The following is a 24,796-nucleotide window of genomic DNA, read 5'->3' as shown; positions in this document are numbered from 1 at the left end:
TTGGAATATGCAGACCATTATGTGGAGTAATAATTTTCTTTGGCTATGCCAATCAGATTATTAATAAATAGATGTTGAAAAGCATCAGCTAAATGCCGTCATGGAGTAGATACTCAGGGGTGAAACCGAATAATTGGCTTTTTGGTGCTGAAGAGTTTTATTATCACTCATACCTAAGTTCAAAGGAAATCAGAAATCTGTCATGAGTTTGAGTTTGTTATTAACTCAACTTCACCTTGGTTGGCTTGTCAAAACCAGAGTGAAGTATTGAAATAAAATATGAAGCGTATTAGGGAAGAACCTCAGCAATGAAGGACACTAGAAAGAATGATTTTTCTAGTAACTTAATTTTTTTTTTTTTGCGGTACGCGGGCCTCCCACTGTTGTGGCCTCTCCTGTTGCAGAGCACAGGCTCCGGAGGCACAGGCCCAGCAGCCATAGTTCACGGGCCCAGCCGCTCCGCGGCATGTGGGATCTTCCCGGACCGGGTCACGAACCCTTGTCCCCTGCATCGGCAGGCGGACTCTCAACCACTGCGCCACCAGGGAAGCCCTAGTAACTTAATTTTGATCTATGGGTGAAGCCTTGTTTTCAGCACCCAGCTAAATTTGCTTAGAACCATCTGGGTCTCTTGAAATAGATGATGTTAAACCAGCTACACCAGTTGCACACATGGTATGCCTTTGTTGAGACTTTTTGTAACAGTTTGAAATAGAAAAAATTACTTTAAAATAAAAAGTAGTTTCATGTGATACCCAGGGTGACTTAATATTCTGCTTTGGCTAAGAGTTCGTATCATTGCATTGCTTCTTCTTTCTAAGATTTCTAAGATACATATATATAAAAATATGTATATATATACACACACACACACACACACACACACACACACACACACAGAGATATTTTGGGGGGCGCACTGCGAGGCTTGTGGGATCTTAGTTCCCTGACCAGGGCCTGAACCCGCGCCCTCAGCAGTGAAAGCGCAGAGTCCTAACCACTGGACTGCCAGGGAATTCCCAAGATTTCTAAGATTTTATTCAAAAAATCTTACTATTGGGAAAAACATTCTTTCTTATACAATTAAGGATAAAAATTAGTTACTCCCTCTGGGTAGAGATTTTTGAGAGTTATGTTTTTGTGCCAGATTTGTTGTCTAGCTGCCCTGAAAACTGCCTTCTAGCACACCTTTGTAAGTTTACACCATGGGGTGTTGAGGAACAGAATGTACAATGGGTGACACTTATCGTTACTCAATGTACAAACAGGAATGTCCAATGTAAAGGACTTTTCCAACTCTGTTTGCTTTATCTTGTACCAAGCCAGTGCCCCTACAGATAACAGGTGTTTGTTACACTGGACAAAGTCAAAAAGTGGTTCTTTGGTCAAAAGATTCAGGGACTTTAACAGGTTTCTCCTGCTGCCAAGTTGTCGGAAGAGTCCGACAGTGTCTCAAGGGCAGTGAGCACTAGCGTTGAGAGATGGAGTTGTAACCATTTTCAACAGACCTAGATTTACTCATGTTGTTCCCAATCATTATTCTAAACCGACAAGGCTGTAAAGTCTTCTGGTTTAAAGACTGTTCCCTTGGGTGTTCCTTATTCCCTAGAGCTGCAGTAAATTCTTATGTTTTAAAGATTCTTCCCCCTGGATTTTCCTTACCCCCTTGGATCAGTTTTAGAATGATAATGTTCTGAACCAAATAATTGATATAAACCACCTATCCCAGTTCCTACCAGTAATAGAGGTTTAGTAAATACCAATTTTCTTCATTGATCCCTTTGTCGTAACTTCCCAGTGGGAATCTGAGAAGTCCTTTATTTTGCATTGAAAGGAGAGGATGATCTCAATAATGCATTAATTCATTATACAGGAAATGTTTGTCGAGCATCTGTTTTGTACCAGGAGTTGTCAGTTTGGGGAGGCAAGTACTGTCATTGCAGCACGATGTGATAGGTATTCCAGAGAACACAGGGTGGAGGACAAGACTGAAAAGAAAGGCAGGGTGATCATGCAAGGAGGGACTAGCTGAGGAAACAGGAGACTTGCGGTAGATCAGATGAGAGAGAATGCAGCCCAAAATTTAAAGCACTGACAGAAGAAATGGGAGAGGATTAATTAGGAAGAGAGAGGAGCATCGGTGCCTAATTGGATTTGGGAATGGGTTGGGACGACTGGCTCAGGGGTCTGGGATGATTCAGAGTTTTGTCATGGATTGGTGGTAGTGCCACCAACTAAGACAAGGAATTGTTTTAAGTAGTTTAGGAGAGGTTGATGAGTTCAGTTTTGGTCCAACTGAGTTTGAAGTGCTTATGGAAATTTTAGTGAAAATAACCAGTAAGAAATTGGACCTATAAATCCAAAGCTGAGACCTAGAGATATAGATTTGAAAGTCATAAAGCAAAGGTAGTTTGAAGGCATAGGAATAGAGGATATTACCCAAAGGATATGTGAGGAGTAAAGAGAGAAGAGGGGTAAGAATGGAGCTTGTGGGAGTTTTGACATTTAAGGGGAAGGAAATGGAAGAGCATCCCATAAAGATGGATGAGAAAAGGGATCCTTCAGAGGTTAGGAGGAGAATTGGGAAGCTAGGAGGTTACAAAAGCTCAGGAAAGAGAGAATGCCAAGAAAGAAAGTGTCACCAGTGACAGTAGCAACAGAGTTCAAGAAGATAGAACTTAAAGGTCATGTGAGATTGAGCAATAAGGAGGTCATTGGTGACCTTTATGAAAACGAGTGAAATGATAGTGGTGGAACCCAGCTTGCATTGTACCAAAGAAGAATTTTGAGATGGTTGGCTCTGAAAGGAAGAAAAGAAATTGAATCAGAATGGGACTCAGGGTTGAGGTGAGAAGCCTATGGAAGACTTCCCATCTTGGTGGAAAACAAGTTCATGTTCAAATGCCTCTCCTCTGTTCCAAACAGTTAGCAATAACAGATAAAATACAAAAAGAGAAAACAAAATGATATAGCTAGAGTTGTGGAAACAGGACAGAAACTCAGGAGGATTGGGATGCATGGAGTGGCTGGTCTGTGAGTCTGGGGGCAGGTGTTTGTGGGTCTTATGAGGCAATGGAACTAAAAGTGTTTCATGCAAAACAAGGGACCAGGGCTTCCCTGGTGGCGCAGTGGTTGAGAGTCCGCCTGCCGATGCAGGGGACGCAGGTTCATGCCCCGGTCCGGGAAGATCCCACATGCCGCGGAGCAGCTGGGCCCGTGAGCCATGGCTGCTGAGCCTGCGCATCTGGAGCCTGTGCTCCACAACGGGAGAGGCCACAACAGTGAGAGGCCCGCATACCACACACACACACACACAAAAAAACAAAGGACCAGAGCCAGGTTCAGTGTTTGAAGAGGCTGAAAGCATCTCCATTGGTAAAAGGAAACTGAAAGCATCTTCTATGACCGTTGCCTGGGCCACGGCATAAAAGAACTGGTTTTGCTCTTGGAGGCAACTGTAAAACCTAAAGACTGATGCAAGGAGTGGGGGATGGGTTGGAGACGGAGAAACAGAGCACCAACCAAAAAAAAGAATAAGAAAGAGAAGCTTACTACTCAAAAATACCCCCAAACCAATTGTTAAGAGACAACCAGTATGATCAACAATCAAAACACAAATTGAATGCAAATTAAAAAATTTATAGATGGATCTGATTTAAATAGTATGTTTGTGCTGCTTGAAGGGGGAAATAAGGAAATAATATCCATTTTAAAAGAATGAAGGAATTCCCTGGCAGTCCTTTGGTTAGGACTCCACACTTTCACTACCAAGAGCCCCAGTTCAATCCTGGTTGGGGAACTAAGATCCTGCAAGCTGCACATGGCACAGGCAAAAAAGTTAAAAATAAAAATAAAAGAATGAGAAATTAAGAAACAAAACAAACAAAAAGAAGTGACTGAGGATTTGAAAAAGAAGCGATTGGAAATTTGGGAACCCAGTTGCTGAAATGAAAGACTCCATAGATAAGACAAACTCTAGACGCAGCTAAAGAGATAATTAGTAAATTGGAAGACAGTATTGAGGAATACAACCCAGTTTATAGCACAGAAGCATAAAGAATTTTAAAAAATAAATAGCTAACAGTACAGCCACTATGGAGAACAGTATGGAGGTTCCTTAAAAAACTAAAAATAGGGCTTCCCTGGTGGCACAGTGGTTGAGAGTCCGCCTGCCGATGCAGGGGACATGGGTTCGTGCCCTGGTCCGGGAAGATCCCGCATGCCGTGGAGCGGCTGGGCCCATGAGCCATGGCCGCTGAGTCTGCACGTCCGGAGCCTGTGCTCTGCAACGGGAGAGGCCACAACAGTGAGAGGCCCGCGTACCGCAAAAAAAAACCAAAAAAACTAAAAATAGAATTACCATATGACCCAGCAATCGCAGCTACTGGGCATATACCCATAGAAAACCATAATTTAAAAAGACACATGCACCCCAATGTTCATTGCAGCACTATTTACAATATCCAGGTCATGGAAGCAACCTAAATGCCCATCAGCAGATGAATGGATAAAGAAGATGTGGTACATATATACAGTGGAATATTACTCAGCCATAAAAAGGAACAAAATTGGGTCATTTGTAGAGACGTGGATGGATCTAGAGACTGTCATACAGAGTGAAGTAAGTCAGAAAGAGAAAAACAAATATCGTATATTAACGCATATATGGGAAATCTAGAAAAATGGTACAGATGAACCGGTTTGCAAGGCAGAAATAGAGACACAGATGTAGAGAACAAATGTATGGACACCAAGGGGGGAAGGGGGTGGTGGTGGGATGAATTGGGAGATTGGGATTGACATATATACACTAATATGTATAAAATAGATAACTAATAAGAACCTGCTGTATAAAAAAAATAAAATAAAATTCAAAAAAAACCCAAAAACCAAAAAATAGAGTTACCATATGACCCAGCAATCCCACTCCTGGGCATATATACATAAAAGACAAAAACTCTAATTCGAAGAGATACACGCACCCCAGTGTTCCTGGCAGCCCTATTTACAATAGCCAAGACATGGAAGCAGCCTAAATGTCCATCAGTAGATGAATGGATAAAGAAGATGTGGTATATATATACAATGGTATATTATTCAGCCATAGAAAAATGAAGTATTTCCATTTGCAGCAACATGGATGGATTTAGAGATTATTATACTAATGAAGTAAGTCAGACAGAAAAGATAAATTATCATATGATATCACTTCTATGTGGAATCTTTAAAAATGATACAAATGAACTTATTTACACAACAGAAACAACTCACAGACATAGAAAACAAACTTATGGTTACCAAAGACGCAACGGGGGTGGGGAATAAATTAGGAGTTTGAAATGAACAGGTACACACTACTATATGTAAAAATGTAGGTAATCAACAAGGACCTACCATATAGCGCAGGGGACTCTACTCAATATTCTGCAACAACTTATATGGGAAAAGCATCTGAAAAAGAATGGATATATATGTGTATCTATAACGGAATCACTGTGCTGTACACCTGAAACTAACACAACATTATAAAGTGACTATACCCCAGTATAAAATAAAAATTAAATTAAAAAAAATTTTAAAAAGAAGTTAATGAAGGGCTATATTTAAAAAGTGAACCCAGGGAAAGGCATGCGATACAAGAAACAAACATGGGCCCACTGATTGATAAAACATTGTAAATCAGCTCTTGACTGAAGTACCGAGAGGAAGGAGCCAGCAGGCAAGTGAGAGTTTAGAAGTAGAAGAGCAAGGGCCTGTTCCCAGAAGTCAGGGGGTGAGTGGTCTTCATGAGCCCCTTAAAAAAAAAAAAAAAAAAAAAAAGAGAGGGCAGAGAGCTGGGCAGGTAAGGATATGTCTATGGGGAAGGGAAAGTCACCGGCCTCACACCTGATGGCCTCTAGTTTCCAGTAATGTGAGAAGAAAGGTCATCTACTGAAAGGGAAGGAGACAGGGAAGAGGGCTTAAAGAAGAGGATCAAGGTCAAAGATAACCTGAATGGGAAATGGATGAAGGAACCAACTCCAGAAGGGGAAAAGGGTTACTTGAAAGCTTTGGCAGTCTGGTGATTTGGGAAATTTTGAATAAGTTGTGCCACCAGCCTTACCATGTGTTGGTGTCATTTTCCCAGCTGTGCTCTGCAGCCTGCCTGTCGGAGCAGAAGAGGAAACGGTGGAATTGATTCAGGATTCGCTTTCAGTGTGGGTTCAGCAGGGTATGGAAAAGTGGAGTGAGAAAGTGAAGGTCATCGTGAGCCTTGAGTCCAGTGGAGGCTCTCAGGGATCAGAGAGCTCAACCAGGTCAAGGAGAAGCGGTACCAGGAGTGAGAGGATTGAGTTGGACGTTGGAAAAAAAGTACCTAGAGTTTTCAGATTTCAAAAGTGGACTAATTCCAGGAGATTCAAGACCAGGGTGGGGTTTGGGGAGGGAGAGGAAGTGGGGAGGAGGTGAAATGGAGGTAAAGGTCATTGGAGGAGAAGTAAAAAAGGAGTTAGGAGGCTGAGTCTGTGGCATTGCCTGGGCTGTCCGTATGGACACTGAGATCACAGAGACGTGGACATGAGTTGGGATAAAGCAGAACCTGGAATGCGGTCCACGGTGTTCCGGGAAGTGAAGCACCAGGGGTGTCCAGATCACTGGTCTGTAACTAACACCAGTCAGCATGACCATGTGGCTAGAAAGCATGAGCCTGAAAGGAAGAGGGTCCCCCAAAGTGCCAATGATTCTACAAGTGACCACTAACGTCTAGGAATTTTAATGGGCTTTTGACTTTTCTCCCAAGCATTGTCTGGAAGTGGATTGATTAGTGATTCTGAATATGCTGCCTCTTCAATACTGAGCTCTGTATCCTAAGAGAGGACATCTCTTGTGCTTCATGCCCAGCTTATCACAGATGTGTGCCAACCCACGGGGGCTGTGGTGTTTGCTACGTGACAGACCCTGGGCCACCTCTTAACCAGAGCCAGTAATCTGAGCAGTAATCACAGAATTCAGTAGTCCTCTCACACCTTTTCCCCAGGCTCCAAAGTCCAGAATCAGAGTCAAAAGTAACTTCTTCAAGAGTGGAGGGTCATAGTGATAATAGTAATCATCATCACCACCACCATCATCATCATGAAAGTGATGTGGATAATGGCTAGCGATGATGATGATAGTTCTGTGGCTATTTGCCGGAATATTTACTGAGCATGAGCCCAGCATCCTGCTAACCTGTTGTAGCTATGGTCGTATTAAATTCTCACAACTATCATCATCCCCATTTTACAGCTGAGAACTTAGGCTTCACGAGAGCAAGTGGTCTGCCCATGATCAGAACTAGCAAGTGTCAGACCTGGAACTTGATTCTGGGTTAGTTTAGCCTCAAAGCACCAACTCTCATATAACGAATATGTTCTCTTTGGCTCTAAAAATAGAGTTATAAGACTGTATGTGGAATCTGCTGCCTGGGTTTTTTAAGCCTGGTTGAAGGTTTAAATTTTCATAGTGAGGAAAGGGAAATAGTTCCTCCCATGTTATAGAAGCAATGTCCAAAAACACTTTTCTTTTCTCCTTCGAAGTTTTGCAGGGCAGCAAATATTCCTAAAAGGAATTGTCATGGTAATGATATCCTTTGTCCTCTTGGCTTGTTAAAAAACTCTATTAGTAGGAATTTTCTCAGAGGTTTAGAGCCTTATAAGGAAAGTTTATCAACTGGAAGAGTCAGGGAAATTGCTTTCCAACCATGTGTTCAGTTTTTGTATATCTGCCAGTATGAGTGGTGGGACAGAGCTGGGTCATCTTGAGTCTGGCTCCAATCAGATACCTTGGGATTAGAAGGTGAGGATGTTCAGCCAGTAGCGGGATGCTGGTGGCACACGGAGAAGGGGATAAAAATGATCAGATTCTGAGAAAAAGAAGATCTAGGTGGGAAAGAGAGAATGTCCTCAGAGATAAAGGCAAAGGAAATAAGTTAAAAATAAATTGAGGCCAATGATAAACCAAAGGGCTCCTTGAAGGAACAGAGTTGAACCGAGAACTCTATTCCTAGAGCCCAATGTCTGAACAGTTTATTTTCCCTACCTTTTAAGTCCCCACGTGCCTTTCTCAGCTGAGATCCAGTGCCAAAGGACATCTCAAAATACCCACAGCCAAAACTACTCAGCATATCTCGCCACGCAGAGAGAGAGCTCTGCAAAAGCCTTTGTCCTGAACTGTTTATGGATTTTCCATAGTCTGGGCGAGACCTTGGATATATGCCACCTACCAACTGGCAGCCGCCTTCCAGCCTGGGGACAGACCTTGTCCTCGAGACTGGGGAGTCTTCACTGGGTTTGTTGTGACTTTCCTCTGTTTTGCACATTCATCCTGAAAACCTCCCAGACTTTTCTTAATGAAGATTTTAGTTAGGAGAAATTGCATTAGTGGCCTCATGTATTTCTGTCATTCCTTCCCAATTATGTTAGTGGTAAGTGAAGGTAGTACAGTAAACTCCTGTATTTGTTATGGGCTGTGCCTGGGAGTCATAATGGACAATAAAATAATAAGTAATGGGCAGGACGACAGCTCTTAAAACCAGGTCGGAAAACCCCTCCAGCGCCAGACAGGAAAATGGCTCCTGCAGTTACCAGGAAATCTAGTGAATTCAGCTGGCATTCACAGGGCTCCTGTTAGGTACCAGCACTCAAGCCTGACACCTAACATTTCAACTTGAGAGCATTGTGCTGTGTATTAATCTCAGTCAACATTCACAACATCTCAAGGTAGATATGGTTATAATCAGTTTGCAGATGAGGGCACTGCTGCTGAGAGATGTTTAAATAAATTGCCCAAGGCCACACAATTAATAACAGACAAAACTGAGGTCCTCAGTCTTTTGATTGTGTGTTCTTTGTTCTTTCCACACTCCACCTCAGCTGCCAAGAAGCAGATCCTGTGGCCAGAGTGGACCTCAGTGGGAAGGCATCAGATGGAAGCTTTCTGCCTAAACTGGCTATCTGAATTAATGGAACAGTGGGTGGTGGGGGATAAATGAGGGAATTATTCAGTAGTTTGGTTGAACAAGTCTTCAATGTGTAAACAAGTCTTACATAAGTCATGAAAAATGGGATGGAGAGAAATGAGAGAAGAGAGTAACAGATAAAAATGTTTTCTTTATCAAGCCTTGGGGGAAAACACTCTTTCCTCAAACACCCAACATGGTATTTCTCTCTCTCTCTCTCTTTTTTTTTTTATTACTAAGACAAGTGACCCTTTTTTTACCCAAACCCAAATTCGGATGCCTTCAAAGAGATGTTTGGAGAATGAAGCATTGCATTGACAACCACCTTTTCTAAAAAGCTCAAAGGAACACCCTTATATTCAGCCAAGTGGCCCTGAAGAGGAAAGGTATGTAAACGCAGGCTGGGGGCCCCTGGCCCACGCTTGAATGACCAGGTGTAGAATAAGGACCCTTTGCCTGGAAGACTGTACATCCATCTCAGAAACATCTTTGAAGCTGAGCTTCATAATGGAAACGCTGACACAACCTGCTCTCAGCAGCCACGATATTAAACAGGCACGGAGCCAGCAGAAGTGGCTTGGAGCCAGGGAGGAGAGATTAGCATCACAAGTAAGAGATTTTAGGCTCTGAGCCAGGAGACGTTTTCTTTTCTTTTCTTTTCATTAAAAAAAAAGAATAAAAAGAAAGAAAGAACCAAAAAAAAAAAAAGGAAAGGTGCAAGAGAACTTATTTAGCAACCCTTTTTCAGGTGGTTCTCCTGCGAATACAGATAAGCATAGAAACAAACTGCTGTCTGTCTGAAAATTCGGCAGTTGTTTGACCTTAAAATGGTCTTGGCAGAAACCCTTGCAACCGGCACCCCCTCGGCTGTCCTTGGTTGGCCCCTGTGCAGAATGGGGTATGTTATCTGCATCAGGGAAATAGTGGCCAGCAAGGTCCATTTTTCACTTGGAGTTGGAGGAAGCTCCATTTGAGCAAAAATTGGGTTTGCTACCTTCTTGCCCTACGGAGCTCTAGGAGCTCTAGGAAAGAAACGTGCAGGGGGTGGAAGCTTGTGGAAGCGGCTCCCCGGAAGGGTGAGCGTCAGTCATAGGGCCCAGTAGGACCTCTTTCAAGACAGCTTTTTTCTCACAAGGTGCTCCCTGTGGGATGCAGCCTTTTGAGATTTCGGGAGAGGGAGCCAGCCCCGGGATTTCATGATGCCGCAGAGCCGAGGTAGCATTTTCTAAGAGAGCCATGGGACCGGCCAGCCCCATTCCAGGGCACGCACCAAGCACTGCTCAGAGCTGGACCACTGCAGACAGGTGGAGGTTTTTTGTTGCAGGTAATTCTTGAGACTGGACACCATACCCGGTTTTCCCGTTAACAGTTTCTTCTGGCATTTTAGCTGCTTTCTCCAAAGCAGCGAAACTATTGATTGGTTGTGACTTTTTTTTAAACTTTTAACTTAAAAAAATGTCAGACCTACAGAGAAGTTGCAAGAATAACACAGCGATTCTAGATTCACCCATGGTTAACATTTTTCTACATCTGCTTTGTCTCTCTCCCTAAATATTAACACATTATTATTTTTTCCAGAACTCTTTGAGAGTAAGTTGCAGACGTCATGACCCTTCACTCTTAAAGACTTCAGTGTGCATGTCCTAAGAACAGGGACTTCTCTTATGTAACCACAGTGCAGTGATTAAATTCTGGAAATTTAACATTGATACAATACTATTATCTGATATAGAGTCATATTTACATTTTGCCAATTGTCTTTTATAGTGAACAACCATAAAAACCTTCATGATTTGTGTTTTCATCCAGGCACATACGTTACATTTAGTTGTTACTTTCTTTGGACTTCTTTAATCTGAAGCAATTTCTCAACTTTTCTGTCTTTCATGACACTGACATCTTGAAAAGCACAGGCCATTTTGGGGGATGTCCCTTTTTCTTGTGATTTCCTAACTGTGTTCTCATGATTAGATTCGGACTGGCATCTTTGGTAGAAATTCTATAGAAGTGACACTGGGTCTTGGTGGACTTTCAAAATGCCCTTCCCCAACATGTGTGTCTTCCCTGTGTTTTATTTTCTGGCCTTTGAGAAGACTGTGGCCTCCTTTGGTTTTCCCAGCTGTGTTTATCACAGAGCTGGAGTTGGCGGCCCAGTGTGAGGGCTCTGTGTGGGCTGAGGGTTCAGGCTGACGTGTTCTAGGACTGAAGAAGGAATAGTGGCTCCCTGATCTGAAGTCCCCCTGGGAGAGAGCACAGGGAAAATCCCGAAGCAGGAGTGGCAGGACTTCTAAGGTGGCCTCTAACTTCTGCAAACTGCTGATGGAGCCCTAACAGACTCACTTAGAGCAGAAGTGGGTCTGATGGGATTTGAGGGAAAAGAGGCCAAATTCCCTCCATCCATTTACCTTTTGTACCCAAGTTGCTGAGCTAGAGAATTCCATTTGGACGGTTTTCCTCCTAAATATCACGTCCATCCTATCTTCTTCTTTTCAACTGCTTATCTCTTTTCTAGAACCATCTCTCACTAAACCCATCTCCCACAAAGCTGCCTGAGGGGATCCATTTAGACCCCAAATTTGATTATTTCACAGTGGCTTCCATTGCCAGGGTGGAATCCATCTGACCACTACTTCCCTCTACAGTTTCTTGATTTCATACTCCCTGCCTCAAACATATTCCCCAAATACCACATGTTTATAGAATCTTAAGCATCACCTGGAGGTTTATTAGAACCTCAGGCCCTACCCTAGACCCACTGAACCAGACCTGCATTTTAGCAAGTTTCCCCAGGTGATTTGTGTGCACATTAAAGTATAGGAAGTGCTATTTAGAACATGCTGGAAAGTTCTTAAGTTGCCCCTCAGGCTCTTGCTGTCGTTGGTTTTGAGGCATGAGTCTCTAACTATTCTTTGACCTAGGGATTCAGCGTCTAAAGTTTTGCAGTTATTTTTCCTAATTTGCAGGAAGAAGGAAATTTCACGGATGGGATTTTTCTCAATTTTTCTTTTTCCTCGCACAATTTTTTTTCTAAACTTTGACATCTGTTACTACTTGTTGGCTAACAAGATGTCATCTGCTGGCGGTCAACAAAATGAACCAACTACCAGCAAACAAATGCTAATGTTAAAACTCAAAGTTGGGGGCTTCCCTGGTGGCGCAGTGGTTGAGAGTCCGCCTGCCGATGCAGGGGACACGGGTTCGTGCCCCGATCCAGGAAGATCCCACGTGCCGCGAAGCGGCTGGGCCCGTGGGCCATGGCCGCTAAGCCTGCGCGTCCGGAGCCTGTGCTCTGTAACGGGAGAGGCCACAACAATGAGAGCCCACGTACCGCAAAAAAATAAACAAAACAAAACTCAAAGTTGGTGGTATTTAGTGCAACAGTTCAGTTCCAAAACAGCAAAATATAAGAAAACAAAAAAATTAACTGTTGAGCTTTGATTATATATGAGACATTAAAAGATTGAAGAACACACAGATGAATGAGATAACATTTGTTACAGCCTTTTGCCCACTACCTTGGGGACCACATGGGCTCATAGTACTGGGGCACTTAATGGGACCCAAGCAGTGGCCATCCTCTTACTAGAGCCCTTGGGGTGCTACCAGTCCTGATTTGCAGAATTCAGTGAAATAAAAGACTTTTGCTGTCACCTGTCAAGTTTATTTCATCTTCCATGTCCAGACGGCTATCCAAACCAGAACATTTCCTCTGGATTCCCCAGTTTGATAGTTTTTAAAACAAAAATCACAATGAGTCTGTTGCCACTTGCTTGATTTGGCTTTACTTGGAGAGATTTCAAAAGCCTGGAGCTGAAAGATAATTGTTCAACCTTTCCTTGAGTGTTAATGACTTATAAGCCTCTAATTTAACCAACGTAGCAACAGCTGAGACAAACCACTTACTATAGGTAGTGTTTCCCCTGGCAAGTCCATCAGGGAGATATGCATTGGGATTTCTGGGAGGCCAGGGATTTAACCATAACCAAATGTTACCCAACATAATGAATTATACACATTGTTGCTTTACTAAAAGGTGATCAAGAAGGGCTTGGCACAGCTTGGCATGACCTTGAAAGATGAGTTGGTGTGAGCCAGGCAGATAGGGTGGGGAAGAGCCTTTAAGGCAAAGGGATGAGCAAGAGCCAGGGTGTGGAAAGTTGAAAGGGTGAGTTGTTAGGAAGCTTGATGCTCAGAGGGGTGAGTGGGGCCTGCCTGGAGCAAGGAAGAGAGAAAGGAGGAATTCTAGGCAGTGTGAGTTGACAGGTAGAAGCAGGTATACTAATTCCATGCATTTGTGTAGCATTTTGGAGTTTGCAAAGCCCCTTCACACCTGGTTATCTCACCTGGCCCTGACTGGTCCTGCTTACTTCTGGATGATGAAATGGAGGCATGGAGGAGTTTCTAGGCACACACAACTCATGAAACCAGGATTAGACCCAGATTTTTATTTTTATTTTTATTTATTTTTTTTTGAGGTACACGGGCCTCTCACCACTGTGGCCTCTTCCATTGCGGAGCACAGGATCCGGACGCGCAGGCTCAGTGGCCATGGCTCACGGGCCCCGCTGCTCCGCGGCATGTGGGATCTTCCTGGACCGGGGCACGAACCCGTGTCCCCTGCATCGGCAGGCAGACTCTCAACCACTGCGCCACCAGGGAAGCCCTAGACCCAGATATTCTGACTCCTAGGCCCATTCCACCATAAACTATGTTCCAGGGGCAGTGAAGAAACCATGCTAGCATATTGGGAAGAAAACTCACGGGTGGGTGTATATAGGTGGATGGATGAATGGGTGGATGGATAGACAGATGGATGCATGATGGAAACCAGAATCTCAAGAGAAAGGGTATTAAGGATTCTGCAGTTGTCCAGGTGAGATAGAGAATAGAAGGTCTGTCAGGGAGATGGATTGGTGAGGTATGGAGGTAGACATAGAGGGATTCATAGGACTTACTGCCTGCCCCGATGTAAGAATACAAAAGAAAGAAGAGCCTAGGGTGACACCCAAGTTTCTACCTTGGACCACAAGAGGAAGGGTAGGCTCAAACCTTAGAGCCCAAAGGGGTAGCGATGAAGACGATGAATGTAATTTTGAATACATTGATTTTTAAAAATTTTAATTTCATTGGAATACAGTTGATTTACAATGTTGTGTTAGTTTCAGGTGTACAGCAAAGTGATTCAGTTATACATATAAATATATCCATTCTTTTTAAGATTCTTTTCTGATATAGGTTATCCCAGAATATTGAGTAGAGTTCCCTGTGCTGTACAGTAGGTCCTTGTTGGTTACCAATATCATATATAGTAGTGTGTGTATGTTCATCCCAAGCTCCTGATTTATCCCTCCCCCCAACGTTTTCCCTTTGGTAACCATAAGTTTTTAACCAGGTCCAAATGAAGTGGGCTTTACCTTCCATTAACCAAAATTCCAGAAACAGAGACCTAGGTGAAATAAAAAGGTGTTTATTGGATATTTGTTAACACTGTGGCCTGGGAGGCACAGATTCAAAGAAGCATTTGAATTGTGTTCCACTGGACTACAAAATGGGGGAGGCTTATGAAGGCAAAAAGACACAAGGTTACGGTCAGCTACATGAATTGTTCCTCAAGAATTATAATTGGAGCTGGCAAGGACTAAGGGTGTTTGTTAAGTAAGGATTGGTTGGGGTCTGAAATGGTTGCATGGGGACAAAGGGAGACCTTGAGACCATAAGGTTGCAGCTGGCAGGTGGTGTTTTGAATATGGCTGGAGGTGTCCTTGGGTCAGGTACAGTTCAAAGAAAGTTCAAGTTTTCAGGGTGCAGAGACGTGTCTGAGACCAGATTCTCAATGGCCACCCGACTCATTTTTGTGCGCCTGAACTGTGATTACTCCATTTTCATTTCCATTTGTCATCACTGCTTTATGTCATCGTGTCCTCGCTGCTACCGGATGAGGGAGGAACTAATACTGCTCTTTACAGATGAGGAAAAGTGAGGTCTACTTGTCCTCAGTAGCAACCCCAGGTCACCCAGCCGAGCAGCAGAGCCCAGGTCTGCTGACTCTGCAGTCTGGGCTCATCACCACTGCACTATATTTCCTCTCTCTACAATTTTCTGACTCTGTTTTACATAATAAAGAAGTAAACAGAAACGGGGGCCTAATTACACCATGACCTTGGGTAGCACTCAGGAAGCAGCCCCCTCCCATCTCCTGGCCCATGTCTGTCTTACCCACGCCTGGAGAGCTCCTTCTGGAGCCTTCCGGTCGGCTGCCTGGGGCAGGTCTATGGAGCTCAGCCAGAAGCCTTGCCTAGTTCCCCGACTTTGCCTTGGGAGGTATTTAGAACCAGTCCACACAAAAGGAAAAACCAAACAAAACACAACCTACCAGGAAAATGTAACCATTTGTTCCTTGATTTTGTTTTTTCTGACAGTAGATGCAATCTATCACGAATCCTAAGTGGGTTTGGGCCGGTGTCCATTCCATTGTGTTGCCCAGAGAGGCACGCCAGGAATGAGCTAGAAGGAGACACAAGGCCCTAAAGCACCTCAGGCCGCTTGTTTGGTGAACCAGAGGAGGAACCTCTGTGGCCTCTGAGAGTAAGGCTACTGGCAGCCTTCTTCCAGGACTCTCCGCGTTGTTTTTTGACTTCCCAGTGTGGCCGCCCCACCAGGCACAGGCCTCAGCAAGCCACCTACGTCAGCATTTTAGTCCCTTCCCTTAAGGCTGAGTCAGTAGCTTCTCAGGGAAAAGAAAAGGACAGGTGTCAGGCACATTACTTCTTGTGCAAAGGATTCATTGTTTGGACTCAAAGAAGTTTTCGAGAAGGACAGAATCAACGTCGCCTTGACGTAGCAAACCTCACACACTGAGGCTATTGAGGGCTGGCCCGTCGCAAGCCCGTGAGCATTTCCAGGTGAAATAGCCATTCGTCAACTTGCAGGAAAACCAGCAGTTCTAGTTCCCAGAGGCCACCTTGTGAATTGAAATCAGAAGGAACAAGGAGAAATTGAAACTATTTTAAGCTCGGCTTCTGAGACTTACTTTAGGAAGCATTATTGATCATACTGCAGGGAAACTATACACATTCTTGGGTGTAAGGAGCCAGTACCCACATGTACCCATGTGACATGTTGGCTTGATCTCATGACACAGCCCATGGGTCCAAAGGGGGCTGCGGCCACAGGAAGAATTTGAATCGAGGCTGTTCTGTGCTGAAATCAGATCAAGCTTATGAAAAGAGCCTTGTTACAGCTGCCCTGGGAACCGTAACTTAGAAGCATTTTTGTGCCATGAAAGCCTTTTCAGTAAATGAATTGAGTCATAGCATTTGTGACCCTACTGGGTTGTTTTAATGTACTTTTCTGTTCCTTTCTTAATTAGTTACCATGATCAGAGCACCTTACAAGAACACTGTTTTGCCAGTCCGAATCTTTTTCTCCTCAGTCACCATGTCACTTTGATTACCCAAATGAATCAGGGTTCATCTTTGTTTTCCTGCATGGGACTTCAGGTCACAGCACGAAATGGTTGTCAACCCTCCACTGTTTTTGCCAGCGCTCTTTCTAGACACAAATCCGGGAATTGAAAGAAGTATTCTTTCCCTCACAGGGAGCACACTGTGAATTCATATCTACTGTGTTATGTATGCCCTTTGACCCTTAGGTCTCCTCCCTGCCCCTTCCCCAGGCATCCTTTCCTCTTATATCTCTCTGTGTTCTCAGCCCCAGGTATGTTTATCAGCAGCTTTTTATTTTAAACTTCACTGATGAGCAGTGCCCTGCATTATTCCTGTCCTTCTGTCTCTACTGTTACCATCAGGTTCCTGCCTGTTTTTGAATTTTCTGCAAGCTTTAAGGTGGGTGGAGAAAGGAAAAGGACAAATCTCCAACACTGGCTGATGTTAAAGAAAAAGTTGTTCGTGACACTTGGTGAAGACAGGCTGACTTCAAGGTGCTGGCATGGTTGGGTTCTGAGTTGCAGACTGCCAACTTCTCCCTGTGTCCTCACATGGTAGAAGGGTCTAGGGAGCTCTATGGGGTCTTTTTTTGGGGGGGGTCTTTTTTATAGGGTACTAATCCCACTCTTGGGGGCTCCACCCTCATGACCTAATCACCTTCCAAAGGCCCCATCTCCTAATACTGTTGCACTGGGCATTTGTTTTCAACATACGAATTTGGGGGCCAGGGGCAGGGGATACAAACATTCAGTCCATAGCAATCCTTAACTAATTATATATGCAAAGGCCCTATTTCCAAATAAGGTCATATTCTGAGGTTCCCGGTGGGCATGAATTTGGGGGAGGCACTAGTCAATTCACTATGGGAGTATTGATTTCTCTTCTCATAAAGAAGAATCAACATAATACCCTATAACTCAGCCATCCCACTCCTGGGTATGAACCCTAAAGAAGTGAAAATTTGTGTACACACAAATGCTTTTAGCAGCTCTCTTCGTAATTGCCCTAGACTTTAATGGGGGAATAAACAAATTGCTGTACATTCATACAACGGAATACTACTTAGTAAGCAAAAGGAATGAGCTTCGATTTGCACAACCACAGGATAAATCTCAAAGGCGTGGTCCTGAGTGAAAAGAGCCAGTCTCAAAGTGTTAAAATCTGTATGATTCCATTTGTAAGACGTTCTTGAAAAGACGAAAACTGTAGGAATGGAGGACGCATGAGTGGTTGCCAGGGGTTGGGGTGTGGGGAAATTGTGATGATAAATTAGTTTCTTGGGGTGGTGAAACTGTTCTGAATCTTAATTGTAGTTGTGGTTGCAAGAATCTATACATGTGTTAAAATTCATAGAACTGTATACTCCCCCCAAAATCAATTTTAAAAAAGATTGTTTCAGGGGCAGGGAGTCCAAAATAAAAAACAAGGATCAACACCTTTCTAAAGGTGCTGAGTTATTTTATTTTTTGTGAATGACGAGATGGCACTAGCTTTCGTGTAAAGTTAATTTTTTTTTAACTTATTTTTTTGTCTGCGTTGGGTCTTCGTTGCTGCACGCAGCTTTCTCTAGTTGCAGTGAGCAGGGGGCTTCTTTTCATTGCGGTGCGCGGGCTTCACATTGTGATGGCTTCTCTTGTTGCGGAGCACGGGCTCTAGGCACGCAGGCTCAGCAGTTGTAGCTTGCGGGCTCCAGAGTGCAGGCTCAGTAGTTGTGGCGCACGGGCTTAGTTGCTCCGTGGCATGTGAGATCTTCCCAGACCAGGGCTTGAACCCGTGTCCCCTGCATTGGCAGGTGGATTCTTAACCAGTGCACCACCAGGGAAGCCCCTAAAGTTAACTTCTAAACTTTTGTCTCTCCTCATAGAAAACAAACATATGGTTACCAAAGGGGAAGGGGAGAGAGGGATAAATTAGAAGTTTGGGATTAACATACACGTACTACTATATATAAAATAATCAACAAGGACCTACTATATAGCACAGGGAACTGTATTCACTATCTTATAATAACCTATAATAGAAAAGAATCTGAAAAAGAATATATATATATATGTAATTCCTCCTTGCTGAATTTGGACTGGAGTACTTCTTGTCTGATACATCCCTTTTAGTACTTATTACTTTATTTTATTTTTTATTTTTATTATTATTATTATTATTTTTTGTGGTACGCGGGCCTCTCACTGTTGTGGCCTCTCCTGTTGCGGAGCACAGGCTCCGGACGCGCAGGCTCAGCAACCATGGCTCAGGGGCCCAGCCGCTCCGCGGCATGTGGGATCTTCCCGGACGGGGGCACGAACCCGTATCCCCTGCATTGGCAGGCGGACTCTCAACCACTGCGCCACCAGGGAAGCCCTAGTACTTATTACTTTAGTAACAGATTATATCTTATATGGTGCTGTTAATTAAATCTTGCATTGAATCAAGTCTTCTACAAAATCCTAAGGCCCCTTGAAAATGGAGCTTATCTCACACATTTTAAGAGGCACAGTGTTGACCACATAGCAGATGCTTAATAAGTATTTGCTGATTTATTGATTGCTGTAAGCCTAGTGTCTTCTCTTCAGAGCACTGTCGTTGAGTAGGTCCACCTTCAGAACAAATAAGTTACCCAACTCTATTCTGCGGATGGGGGTGGGAAAGAAGCAGAAATGTTTTTCAAGAGACCAAAGAAGACCATCCTTTTTTATCTCTATCATAATGGCGATGGAGAAGACAAGTCGCATATTCTTGGATTGGATCATATAGCTTACATATTTGTGAAACAGTCACGATTGTATTGTGTAGGCGTGAAAATGTTCTCGGTGGGAATACCAGTAGAGATGGGGTAATTAAATGATGGTTGTCTTTGTCAATAACTTGGACTATTTTTTTTCCCAGCCATAAGTGCTTTTCAGGCTCTCCTACCAGGTATGGTACTGTTAGAGAATAATCAATAGAACCATGAACCGACTCTAGCCCCATATGCTGAATGTATGAACCAGGGACCCGTATCCCCTGCCCTGCACCAAATCAGTTGTCCACCTTGCAAATCCAGAGCGCTGAAATGAAAGCATTGTTAAAACAATAATTCTGCTTCCAGTGTTCCTTCTTGCTGAACCTATTCTTTGTTAGTCAGTTGCCTCCCCCTGAAACGTCCCAAGTACAGTGAAAAAAAGTTAGAGCAGAACGGCAGCTTAGCTGGGATTCTTTGTCCCCTTAATCATATGTGAAGCATAAAATGAGACGACTAATAGACTTTTCTCAAAATCCCTACTAATCAGCCACCTCTACCTTGCATCCTTGGTAGTTTGGACAGATGGCAGGAAGATAAAATCCACACAGCTACTAAGCTTGGATCTTCCTCCCCCCCCCCATTTTTTTTTTTTAATAATAGAGTTTATTTTTTAGAGCAGTTTTGAGTTTATGGAAAAATCGCGCAGAAAGTACAGACAGTTCCCATCTAAACTTGGATCTTAAACCACAAACTTACTGTTATAGAGAAAGGGGTTGCAGAAGCCATGATTCCCAGGATTGTGGATTTCTGAAAAGCTGCTGTACACAGTGCTCTCCCTGGCTGGGCTATCACAAAATCCAGAAACGTCTAAAAGCAAAACGAGAGATTAAATAAAATCTAGAAAGGCACCCCTGTTCAAGGAAGAAATCTAGTGCGTCATTAAAACACATTCCATATTTATCAATGTACCTTTCCCTTCTGAGTTACAACCACATGACTCAGCATCTGTCTGTATTAAATATGGGGCATGTCCCCTTCTCCATCCTACCCACGCCCATGTTTACCCTCCTGGGAAAATCTTTTTTAAGAATGGAGTTATTAATGGCTACATAATAGTTCATCGAATGGATTTATCATAATTTCCTTGGCCATTCTCCCATACTGGGATATTTTGACTGTTTGCTTTTTTTTTTTTCCCCCTCTCTCTCTGTTTTTTCTTGCTGTTACATTAATGTTACAGTGAAAATCTTTGTACATAAAGCTTTTTGTTTATTTAATATTCTTAAGATGAATTCTCAAAGCTTAAATTTACCAGATCAAAGTATATGGAGATTTTAAAGATGCTTGATACTTAATGTTCATAGTGCTTTACAAAAAAGGGAAAATTACTCCCTTTTCATTTTGGAATCTTTAAGATAGTTTTTACTCAGGAGATTTGCCTTCTCATTATAATATTGCTTAGTTCATATTAAAAGGAGTTTGTTTATTGAGTGTTCATTGTGTAGTTGGGGGGTAGAGTTCAGAAGAGTCAACCAGATTGGCACTGAAATCCATTACAGATGATTCGTGGGTGGGTATGTCTCTGATAAATAACCACAGATGGGAACATTATTATAAGGGATATAGGGGAAGTACCATATTTGACTCCCAAACCCAACTCCCATCTCAAAAAGGGACAAATGCCGCCCAAGAAGCTCCCAAGAGCATGAAGGTACACAGCACCTGTGTCAGGTGAGATCCTGGTGGAGCTTTGGCTTAATGTATCAACATTAAGATGTGTCTCATCCTAAACTATCTCAGCAGATCTCATTCCACCTCAAAGAGCTGGTGGTTGGACCAGAGTTCCGGCAGCCGCTGCCGCTGCCGCTGCCACTGGGGAAGCCCCAATGAATAGTTAATCTTGCTGTTTTCCTTTGGGGCCTGGCTAATCCTCTGTTTGTAATAGTGTTGGCTTAATTCTGGATCATGCCCTAAACTAAGGATGAAGATGAGGCTGTTTTACCCCCGCTGTGGCCTCTGATTACGCTACGTCGTGACCACTGCCACTTCCTGTTTCCCTGCTGCAGCCCCTCTGTGCACCACCCACGTCAGCTGCATGTGGGTGAAGGGGCAAAGAACAGGATGTAGGAGCCTAACATGACCCGCAAGTCACTCACCATCACCGACATTTTAACTGGAAAGAATTCTAGTGGTCATGTGGGTCACTTGATCTCAGCCACACTGGGGCCATAGATCTCCCTGATAATCAGATGAAAGTGGTCAAACCCTCTCTCCGGAAAGAAAGCATCTCCTCAAACGTTGGGTACAATTCCAGGATATTTCACAGCTCCCTGCTACCCATCCATCTAGATGACGCCTTTTATTCTGCAGATAAGGATATGGAGACCCAAAAGAGGTGCTGGGTCCTGCCCAAGGTTACACAGAGGTGATAACTGAATTCAAACTCAGCTGTCCTGATTCCCATTGTGGGATCCATCAGCCAATACTACGAGGTTTCCACTCTATGTTGAGCCCTATATTGGGGATTATAGAAAGTTAGGGTGCTTACCAGCAAAGAAATAGAACTTGGGTTCATGAAAGGAATCTGAGATCAATCAGTAAGCAATATTCGTGCCATAGGTTCTTCTTTGGAAAGTAGAAGCTGATGTCTTCCGGTAATTCAGCAGTCATGTGTTGAGCACCTACGAGCATCTCCTAAAGGCTCTTAATCATTGGGAGATTTATTATTTATTGGAAATTAAGACTCTTTGTCATCTCCAGCCTGAAGAAGATGTTGAGGTCCTCAAACTGATTTTTTTGTAGCTTTTTTTTCAGGTCCTCACCCTGAAACGTTGACTGTGAAGGTGCTTGGTATTTCATGGACTTGGATGCAAGAATTAAGTGTCATATTGAAGAAGGAGTCCAGAGTTGGAACTGAAAGCTACCTAGGTAGATTCTACTGCAGCCTCAGCAGAAAAGCTCCAAGTCGTTGGGGAGTTCCCAATAATAGCTACTCAGGACATACATTTTTCGGTAGCAGGAAGAGAATCAGAGTCCAGTTTCATCTTTCTGGAAAGAAATAGGAAGTACTCTTGATTGATATTTATCTTCTCGGTTGGGTGCCAAGAGGCAGCCTTTTATCCCTGGAGGAGTCTGGTTGTGAAGCCTGGAGACTTGCCCTGAATCAGAGCTTCTCTACCGACGGGCTGTGTGACTGCAGGCAGCTCTTTTACTTCTCTGAGCCTTGGTTTTCTCATTTGAAAACTGGAAATAATAATACTATCCTGACCTTGTAGTTGTTGAGTCAACATAAATGACTCCTCTCCCTAGCTTGACAGTATATTCTTTCTTTTGTAGCAAATATTTTCTTCCATCTTGTATTTTGGGGAGTAGCTTCCCAGTCTTTCTCTCCCACTAGATGGTAACTCATTAAGGGCAGGAACTCAGCCTTTCTTTTTTTTTACAGTGTTTCTTCTAGCAATGTCAAATTCTGAGACACTTCAGTTAATTTTGGCTTTAGATTGAGTTTCTCTCCAACACTCCACTCTCTATGTGGTGTGTCTACATTTTTCAGTGTATCCAGTGACAATGTATGCCATAAATTATTGGCTTTGGGGCCCAAAACTCAGAGTAGAAAGGTAAAGCAATATAATGGAGAGAGTACATGAAGGAGATATGGATTTGATTTGATTTTCCATGGCTGATTTGCTCTGTGACATTGGGCAAACTGTGTAACCTCCGTGGGCCTTCATCTGTGTCACCATTCCTGCCTATCTGCGATGGTGTCATGGCTGCCATATTACATCTGAGATATTTTCTGGTGCAAAGTGGTGGGTTTGGTGGTAAGAGAACTCAGCCCTTCTTATCTTTGCAGCCCCCAAAGCCAAGGGCGCCGTTTTGTATGCAGTGGAGGTATTAGTTGGGGCCCAATTGGGAGGCATAAACCACACAGTAATTTGAACAGGAAGAGTATGTAAGTAATATAAGGAATTATTAAACTTTGATTGGAGTAACCGTAAAGATGTAAAGAGAAGTCAAAGGCTAAGGGAGTAGACGCAAGCAAGAACAAACTTGAAAGGGGTCCACCTCCATGGCTGGAGTTCAGACCTCCTTGCAGGAGTTGTGGTTGTAGCCCACTGGATGGCAGAGAAGTTTGCTGGGTTTCCTGGACCAGAGCTTGTCCACAGTTGCTGGGCAGCAGAAAACAGCCCTCTGGGTTCAGGTGAGATGAGACTGGTGGGCAGGTGTATAGGGGTCAGGGCACCACTGGCAGTGCGAGGCCTGGCACACATGGTGCCTAAATCAGGAGGGCCATGTTGAAGGCCAGGACTCCGAGGTCACCAGGCAACTGTGTACTCCGGGCATGCAGCTGGGACAGAGCAGCACCGCATGTCCCCCGTCCTCCCCCCCACCCCCACCCCAACAGATTCTGCAGCAGGAATAAGATTCAAACCAGGAAGAGAAGCACCCTTCTTCCTGCAGGGTCCCCCTAATAAATGACTTAGTGTCCTACTCGCTGTCAAGGAGAACTTCTTACAGGGTCCAGTCTGTTATCTCAGAGCAGAGACTTAAGGGTGAACTTGGAGCAGAAGGGCAATAATGTAATAATGTGATAATGGATGATCCAAAAGTATTTGAATTAAATTAGGAAAAGCCACCTAATCTGTCAATAACTCCCTTAACCCCTGTTCATTTTCCCTTCTTTCAGTCCCATAAATTTTACCACCAATAAATGTCAAAGCTCTCTAACTTCTCTTGTAATTTACTCTCTAGCAGCTCATTTGCCTCTGGGGTGTTCCCTTCTGTTTTGTTTTCTTAATGAGGCACATGTCTTCTCTTGCACACACTTTAAAAGAGATTCATGGGAAGAGAGAGAAACACACAAACACCCTGAGACCCAGTGTTTCATTTCACAACTTATTTCTCCACTCAACCTTGAACTTACTTTCCTTCCGTCTCTCCATTCCATTTCAAAGCAATCAACCTGTCCCTCCCAAACACATTGAGAGTGTCCCCAAGCTCTTGACTTCAACTGGCCATGGAAGGAGTCAGAGCTGATCCAGGAACCAGTCTTTCTCTGCCTTTATGGAAAATGCAGTGGCCTCCTCAAGTCAGACTGGGGAGTTAATCTTGAATAAATCTGAAGAGTCCAGTATCTAATCATTATAGAAGAAAATTGGTGACAGAGCAAACAGCAGACTGGGCAGATAATAATCAGCACAGATATTATTCAGAAAGCATTTGGAAAGGACTAGGAGTTTCAACTTGTAAAGAGCCCTCCAGATGCTCTCCTGCGGGAGAGTGTGTTATTAATAGGCTCCAAATTTGTGTCAAGACAATGTTCTTCGGCGTCAACCACTCTGTTCTTTCAAAATATTTCATTCTCTTCTAGAGAGTCAGATTTAACTAGTGTTAGTGGATGATTCCCTTGTAGGAATTAGCTAAACAGAGAGGTAGGGCTACAGTTAAGACTTTCTCCAAGGATCAAGTGATTTGCAGACTTAATCTGTTTACTATCCTTCAGAAGTGTATCCCTTTAGATCAGAAAAAGTGGCAATGGGAAAAAGTAGAGGAACTTAATCTTTCCACTAGAGTGTACATCTATATATGTGGCTGTCTGACATATTTCTTTTTTTTTTTTTTTTTTTTTTTTTGCGGTACGCGGGCCTCTCACTGTTGTGG

General features: G+C 43.5%; 1 protein-coding gene across 5 annotated transcripts in view; it reads left to right on the top strand.

Moving 5' to 3' along the window:
- Positions 1–24,796, top strand: part of PITPNC1 (phosphatidylinositol transfer protein cytoplasmic 1) — a 265,455-nt gene that overhangs the window by 194,789 nt on the left and 45,870 nt on the right. The gene's annotated exons all lie outside the window — the stretch shown is intronic.

The sequence above is a fragment of the Pseudorca crassidens genome, chromosome 19, assembly GCF_039906515.1.
Source record: "Pseudorca crassidens isolate mPseCra1 chromosome 19, mPseCra1.hap1, whole genome shotgun sequence".
Classification (NCBI taxonomy): domain Eukaryota; kingdom Metazoa; phylum Chordata; class Mammalia; order Artiodactyla; family Delphinidae; genus Pseudorca; species Pseudorca crassidens.
The sequence above is the reverse complement of the archived record's forward strand: the minus strand, read 5'-3'. Positions and strand labels throughout refer to the sequence as shown.